Below are 8,616 nucleotides of genomic sequence, written 5' to 3' on the forward strand. Positions count from 1 at the left end.
GGACTGTATCTGCAACCCTACAGTCCCCTGACTCTCTGCACTTATGAGCCACCTCCCTGGAAGCACTTACGAGTTCCTTTGTACTTTCCCCTCCTCCCTCCCCCCCTGGCATTTTCCCCATCCGCCCCCCATACTTGCACAATCAAGATGACACAAGGACTAGTAGCACTGTTGTTTTGTCCGCCTTCTGTCTTACCTTCCTATTCTTGCCACACCTAGAAACACTTGTGTAGAGGTGCATTATAAATGACTTATCATATCATAACATATCATATCATATTTGTGTTTACATCAGTGATGTTGAGCAAGCCCCCATTCTTGTGACAAGGAACAGGCTGTATTTGGAGCTAAAACTTTAATTTATTTAAATAAAAGGGAACCAAAGTTTGTCCCAGAGCTTTATCCTGGGGAAATCACCATGGTAAAATAATTTAAAAAAAGGCAGGTGTTTAATAGAAATAGGCAATTGCCCAGATAGTGCAACTCTCACTAGGAAACAGTGCACACAGGCTGTTACAGAATAAATCAACACATTATATTTCTGTTTCTAACTCTAGTAGGACAATCTAATTTGTAAATAACACAATGCAATTGCATAATTAAATCACCGCTTATCGGCCTTTCCATTTAAATGTTATTTTCATGACAATTTAAAACATGTGTTTTACTTTCTACAATGTCAAAATTATTGGTATCAGAGAACATTTGCAGAGAAAAACAACATTAACGAGAAACACATTTCAAATGCATTCCCCCTATGTTATGTTATGTGTTTACATATTACATGCCAAAAGCCCTCAGGCATCAGGGTGCTGGAAGTCAACCACAAACATATCAGCCTGCAAGCCTTTCACGACCACCGTCAATGGGATAAGAATTGTTTAGTGAAACAAGAATGTCTTTAGCTTCTTCCGGAAGGTGAGCATGTTTTTTTTTCTGACTAACCGTATTCTAGCGGGAGCTTGTTCCAGAAACGTGCAGGCAACACAGGGAAAGAGCATCCATTTCTTCTAGCCCATTTTATTTTTGGGCAGTCTAGCAATAGCGTGTGTGTAGATCGAGTAGTTCAGAACAATTTTTGAGCCAGGATGCATTTTTTGTTTTATACAACAGGATTTTACCGACCGAACAAACATCCATGGGTGATGAGGTTTATTTTAAACTGAATTCTTGCCTCCATCGGTAGCGAGTGCAATTCTCACTGTGTCATTTTGCAGTATTTGTAATCTCCTTACACAGCCCTTTCCAGCACCCCCCAGTAGGGCATTACAGTAGTCCACCCTTGGCAAGATCATAAGGTTTCATTAGACGTAGGAGTCTTAAAATGTACTGGACATTTTTAATTACATTTATAACTTGGGCATCAGCACTAAGTGTTGTGTCTAGTATTACTTCAAGTGTCTTCACCTGGTTTACCACTTTGATCGTAGGTTGCTCTATATGAAAACTGGAGAATTGTTTGTCCAATTTGCTCATGATTTAACAAATCCAAAAATCAGCAATTCAGTCTTGGAACTGTTTAGCCAAAATCCATGTTTTATCATCCATGACTTGATAGATTCATAGATGAAAGAAATGCGTTTTGCGTCTTTCTCATAGTTACCACTCAGCTCCAAGAGGAGCTGATTATCGTCTGCATAATTAGTAAAATAAAGTCCAAGAGAATCTAGGAGATCACAAAGAGGGCAGCAGAACATGTTAAATAGTGCTGGAGACAAGCAAGCACCCTGTGGTACTGCTTAGCTTCAAATGAGGCATTCCCCTTGTAATTTTAGCCATTCTGTTTTTTAAGAATGATTAAAACCATGCAATCGTGCTTAAGGAGCATTGTCCCGTTATGGTTATAGTCTATTCATCAACTTTTCATGGTTGATTAAATCAAAGGCCACTGATAAGTCTAGCAGTATCAGCAGCCCAGATTTATTTTCATCCATGATGCCCAACATCTCAGTTTGTAAGTATCATAGAGCACTCTCAGTACTATGCTGAGATCTAAAACCCGATTGGTAACATGCAATATACCTTTCTCATCCAAATGTTCCTGAAAATGTACTGTCGCTATTTTATCTATCAGCTTCAAAAGAAAAGGAACATTGGTGATCGGCCTATAGTTTGTCACATTTGTTTGGGTCTAAGGAAATTTTTCTTATCAATGGGGTAGCAGCCACATTTTTCAGAATATCTGACACCTTATTTTCCCTAAAAGAGGCATTGGTATAGTACACCAAAACGGGGCAAATAAGTCCCCATATTGAAGTACAATCCTGGATGGAAAAACATCTCCCTGGCATGAAGACGGGCGCATACCTTTGTGAGTTTTTTGTATGTGCTCTATAGTAATAGCGTAAAAGTCGAAAAAAAGGTATCCCCGGGACCATGGGTTCTCCTAGTGGAGAATCAGTTCTAGTGTTCACACTAGTGTCTATCTTAATTTTTTGCTGTGCAGAACGGATTTCCTTTGAGAAAACTTCCTGTATATTTTCGCAATCAGTATTCGTGGGGACATATTGATTTAACATTACTGTAGGCTTTTCCAGACTTTGCAGAATTACAAAGAGTCTTTTTTCAGTCTTTCCAGAATTAGTGATCTGTACATTAAACAATTCATTTTTTGCTTTAAAAATCTCATCTCGATATTGCCGTTGAATTTTCTTCCATTCCTCTCTGTATGTGTAGAAGTAGTGCTGAGGGTTTCTAACTAACCGGTACATGTAACAGAAATATAAACTGAAAGTGGGTTGCACCAAAATCTACTAGCTAGAGTTTTGTGAGGCTGTGCTTTGAATTTAGAATGCACAGAATATTGATTCATCTACTCTCGGTTTCCACCCAAGATGAACATTTTCTCAAAAGGACAACAACTATCCATCTCTTGCATTATTTGGGTGTATCAATGTTGGGGTCCTCTCACTTTAATGCAAGACCATTGGTGAAATTGTACTATTCATTGGCAAATGTATCTTTTCTTTGGAAATGGTAAACTCCCTTTCATACCAATCTGTATTTTGAAATATATAAGTCTTTCACTGGTAATAATTTATAAATCCTCTTTCAGGCTATGAAGATTTATTTGTTGACTCTACCTGTGAAAAACTGCAGTTTATGTATATATCATTTACAAACCATTGCACTTCCACTTGTGGGAAATGGTCTCTCTTTTGCATTGCACACTCAGCACACAGAAAGGCAAACATGCTATTTGTTCTTATTTAAACATAATCACACTGTGCATTGAATACAGTGACATAGTTCACACTAACAAACTACAATATCCCCTTGTGGGGTGAAATAGCCCTAAAACACCATAACTGAAGGCTAGAGGCAGTGGGGGGAAATGCCCCTCAATAAAGGGCAAGTTTTAAGTTAACAAAGAAATCAGGCCTTGCAAGTCAAACGAAAAGGAGCGAATTTAGGTGTCAAAGCTTGGAGATGTCTGAAAATGTTCCTTGCCTCATATGAGTGAAAGACCTAAGAAAACTTTTGTAAAAGGTCTGGAAAAGCTGAGACCATGTTCGCAGAAATGGAAGTGTCCAGCATGTAAATAAAAGTGCCACGATTGTGTGCAACCCTGCGCAACAGAAAGGAGCATTCACTGTGTCAGAAGTAATTACCTGTAAATAAAACTGTTTTTCCCCTTTCAATGAAAGATATGCTCCTCAAGAATATGTGTGCAAAAATATAACAAAGGAACTGTGAGTTCTGTCCATAAGGAGCCCATCACAGAAGAATCCTTTAAGTTACACATATTTACAAGGAGATGTGAAACTACAGCAGGATGAAAGGTTTCACGGCGGAACTTCCTTCAGTAACATGGAAATTGTGCTTTTAACATTAACGCTTTAAGCATTTAAATGTAAGTCTTTACATATACATTATCTTGCCCTTGTGTGATCACTGTTTCCTGGAAATTACTGTTGCAAGTGTTACATGTTCAGATTGTGTGCATTTGCTAAGGCTGGTTAAATGTAAAATGCTGTTCAACACCTTGGCGGTTTGTGTAATTGTTCATTCAATTTTTCCATTAAATCACACATTAATATATATTAATTGATATCACACCGGCCTGGTTCCTGGTCTACTGTGACTCAGGGTGCATGTGGCGGTTGGGTGCGAGAAGCGTTGGAGGCCTTCTTAAACAAAGAATCTGATTGTAAAAATAAAAAGCATTTTTATTGTGCGCCACATTGATTCCAGAGGAAAGAGATCCGTGACTTGCTTGTGCTGCATAATAATATATTGTGACACCATTCCCGTTCTATATCTGTATCAGGCAATCTGTCACTGCATGCTGTTCACGAGAAAATACTATGTGTTCGAGAAAATACTATGTGTTCGATAATAATTCAGATTTCCCTTGGCTTTAAATATAACGAGAAATTATTGTTGCATTTCATACTAAAATAATAATTATTTGGAATGAACCCCCTCAATAGTGACCATTACTTTGCCAGGCTGCCTACTTCTGGTATTCCACAGATATATGGGTTTAGAGGGCTTATGTCTAATTACTTTGGGGAACTTTAATACTCACTTTTAAATAATTCTTTATTTCACATCACCAGCAAAGACTCCCAAGCGTTTACAAGCAACTCACCAAAAAAGTAGTCCCGTTCTATTCTCTTTCTTCCTTCTCTAAGGAAGCAGTTCTGCCTTAGGTACATTTTTTCAACAGAAAAGTCCAAATAATAGCCAGATAATATCCGAATCAGCTCTTAGTAATTTGGAACAGGTGTTCTCTTTTCGGAAGTCTTCCTAATCCCAACTCTCCTTTGATTCCATGTTTGTTTATACTTATATAATGCGCGATATTCTCACAGTATGTCATTGTGGTCTCACACTTTTTGACTGGTGACATATTACCATTGGCTTGCTTAACAGGCAGACACTGCCAAGGAATGCACTCCTTGATCACATTTCTGCACATATGACTGGGTGGGGGCTGTACACTTTGAAAAATGTTAAGCTGTAAATAATAGGTCTTCCATATCTCATTGTGACAACATGACACATTGATGAAATATGGATATCTGGGTTCCCATGATCCTCAAAAAGGCAGGGGCATGAATGTATGCGATGAAATATGACTTAATAATTAATATTAATAATTGTATACATGTTTTACTAGGTCCAGAACAATCCTCTTTAAATTAATTTGGTAGAGGATAATCTCACTGTTACAGAACACATTTTCTTTTGATTCTACATCATATGGTGTGGTGTTATAGGCAAAATCCTTTTTTAAATGCACTTCTGGTGCTAATTCAAATGAGTTTCATTTCTTTAAATTATGAAAATGTGTGCAGTCATCATTAGTCTTCTAAACAGCTCTCAGAGGCCCCTTTGTTTGGCCTTCAATCAACTAGGCATGTGGTAGACTTTATTGCCTAACTGATATCAAGAGCTGACACTTTAAGTGCATTTGGTTGCATTTGAAGGTTTGTAGTTTGAAAAACAAAGCTCCAACAACATAACTAATTTGAATTTTATGGGCCTCATTATAGGTCGGGCAGTCCGGAATTAACAGTGGCGGTAAACCCGCCGCCACTGTTAATTCTGGACCGCCCGATCCCCAGTCCTGCAGGCGGGAGGTGATGTTCCCATCAGGTCTGACCTGGCGGGTTGAACACCTCCCGCCTGCAGGCGGACGTGGAAACACCAGCACCATTATGAGATGGTGCCGGTGTTTCCACTTCCCCATTCCCATTGAGTCCTATAGGACTCAATGGGAATGGGGACTTACCGAATTCCGCCTCCGGAATTCCCGGGACACCAGAGTTGTAATACCCTGGTATTTCCGGGAGTCATGGAGATGGAATGGTAATACGAGTCTGGCAGTAACCAGGCAGTTTTACCACCTCGGTTACCGCCGGACTCGTAATGAGGTCCAATGTCTTGAGAGGACAATACTTGAGGCCTACTGGTAACGTTAAGTTAATTGTTCCTTAAAACTATATCCCTTAAATTGTATCCGTTGAACTAATGGCCTCTCATTATTATTGAATGCTTGTGTCTTTGTTTTAAGAAATATAATGTCTGTTCTCTCCTGATGGCCAGCTAATAACCTGGGTTTTCAACAGTGCCCCATTCCACAATGTATGCATCGCTAAATGCAGCGCTTAATAGAAAAATGTGTGTTGTTATGTTCCCTAGAAAACCAGCTTAGCCACATTAGAAAACTAATGATTTCCTGTAAATGAAAGGCGTGTTTAATATGGTTGGATTGATGGTGCACACAACATTCTACATATATGTGTTGCAGTGATTTGTCTCCTTTGTGTTCAACATGCCCAGGACATTTCAATTTACACACTAAGTAATGTTTCCATTTCTCCTTTCTTAAAAATACAAAGATGCTCCATTTAAAACACATCATATGTGGACTTATTTATTCTGTGATTAGCAACATTTCTCACATTATTATGTTCACAATGCGAGTGTTATGGTTCTACTGTGTGCATTGTTGTATTCATGTGTAGCAGGAAGTAGAACGTTATTTAGAAAAAAAGGCTTTTTCACTTTTTCACATTTTCACCTTACAGTTCGGGAATGTTCTTGTTATATGGCAAAATCAGCACAACGTTCTGCTGCTCTCCTTCCGGTGAACAGGTAACATAACAGGAATAATTCTAGAGCACACGTTTACCCCCAGAAGGGCATCTTGGCACTATTGATAGATAACAGATGTTTATTGTTACCCAACTTAGTGGTACTCATTTTATTAACCTTGGAAGGATGAAGGACAAAGTGGACCTGTGGCCATGAGGTCAAAACAGGCCCCTGTAGTGGATGCATTAGTGCACTGAGACACAGAGCCAGCTAACTACCTGCACTATACAGGTGCACTCTTTTTGTGGTAATGGAAGAAAAATACATCATATGTTAAGTAACAAGGAAACATTCTGGCATTTCTTGCTTTAAGTTCCGGCAGTCTCCATGTCCCTTAATTTCTTCCATAACAGTGGCAGACGAATGGGGGGTTAAAGGGGTCAGTAATGTGCTTAGAAAGTGTGGTAGATGGAGTTGGAGGGCTAACTACAATACTAATCTGTTGATCGGATTTTTGATTTTTGGTAAGGGGGCTCTAATGTTGTGGATGGGGTAAACAGGGAGAATGAGCAGCAGTAAGAAAATGAACAGGATTGGCCGAAGAACAGGGAGCTTGAAAATGGTGCTAGATCATAGTGTACAAAGCGCAGAGTGGCAATTGATAGGCATAGCTAAGTGGTGGACGCATAGAATACTTGTCTGTTTTCCCACTCTGTTGCTCAGTTTAGGGTGGGATGCATTGGTGATGGGTATGCAGACTACCTTGGACTGTCCTGTCCTCCACCTCATGGCTGGCCACCACCATGCAATGCAGGTAATCTATACATGCATTCAAGAACAGGAAATCATGGCAGCTGCTCCTGCATGCTGACACAGACAACCTTTCCATGAATGTGGTAGAGGAAGCCTACGAGACATCACAGTTCAGAAAGTTTCAGTCAGTGCCTCTGGAAATTGTTGGGTGTCTTTCTTAGTCCATCATGATATATGTCATGATGGCCACTGACCTTCATCCTTAGATGTGCTGGCAGATACTTACTCCACCCCACTGTAGGAGGTCATTGGGGAGGTGGTGGATGACACATCTTATGTGCATATAAAACATTGGTTTACGCATTGTAGTTGTGCCCAGTAGATACTGTTCAGTCTTCTTGCCCTTCCACATTTTCTTATTACAGACCTTGTATACTAGACACACATCTGTTTGTGCTGTCCACATGGGCAAGGGAAGTAATGCTACTCCCAGAGGGGTCTGGACCGGAAAGTGTGGGGCAATACTATGTTTTTTGGCAATTCTCTGGCACCCCTTGACACCTTTACAGGACAGGAGCCAGCAGCAATAGTCCAGTCAACCTCACTGTTCACCTCCTCCTCCCCCTGCTCTGGCTGTCCAGCCCCTAACCACTCCTCTTACTTCCCATTTCCTCCTGCCACATATCCATATCCTCCTCCTGTCCTATATCTGCCTAATTGCCCATCTTCTGCTGACCATCCTCACTAGCCTACTTGTTTTTTCATCTTCAGCCCTGCTTCCATCACCTCCTGTTCTGTCACTTCCTTGTGTTCTACTTGGTGCCCGTCCCTTATTTGCCCCCCTCTGTTCCTACTCCTGCCCCAAGTCTATCTCTTTTCCTACTGCGGCCTCATATCTCTCCCTCCTCATGTTATAAAGCGTAACTTGTAGGCAGCATTTACTTTTTTCAAATCAGAGTGTAAAAAAAAGGAGAGTAAAGGCGATGTTGCCTCATTGTACTCTTCACTTTTGAAGTACACCTTGTAAATATTTAAAATTGCATGCAGGGCTCCCAGCAGCAAATACGTGCAACCCTTGATGGTCCCCGGCATGCAATGTGCACTTGTTTTAAAATGACCTATAAAGTGTTTTCAAAAAGGGATTTTTTTTTCTTTTTGGGGAATAAGGAGGCATGGAAAAAGGAAAAGGGATTAAAGTAAAGAAATACTTGAAGATGAAGTCAGACTTTGAAGATGTTTAGAAAACTAGCACAATCAAAGTGAAATGACACAAACAAGGAATGAAATGTGAAGAAAAAGAAACTGAAAAGGTGCTCT

Source organism: Ambystoma mexicanum, chromosome 2q (genome assembly GCF_040938575.1).
Source record: "Ambystoma mexicanum isolate Mex_15411 chromosome 2q, UKY_AmexF1_1, whole genome shotgun sequence".
Classification (NCBI taxonomy): domain Eukaryota; kingdom Metazoa; phylum Chordata; class Amphibia; order Caudata; family Ambystomatidae; genus Ambystoma; species Ambystoma mexicanum.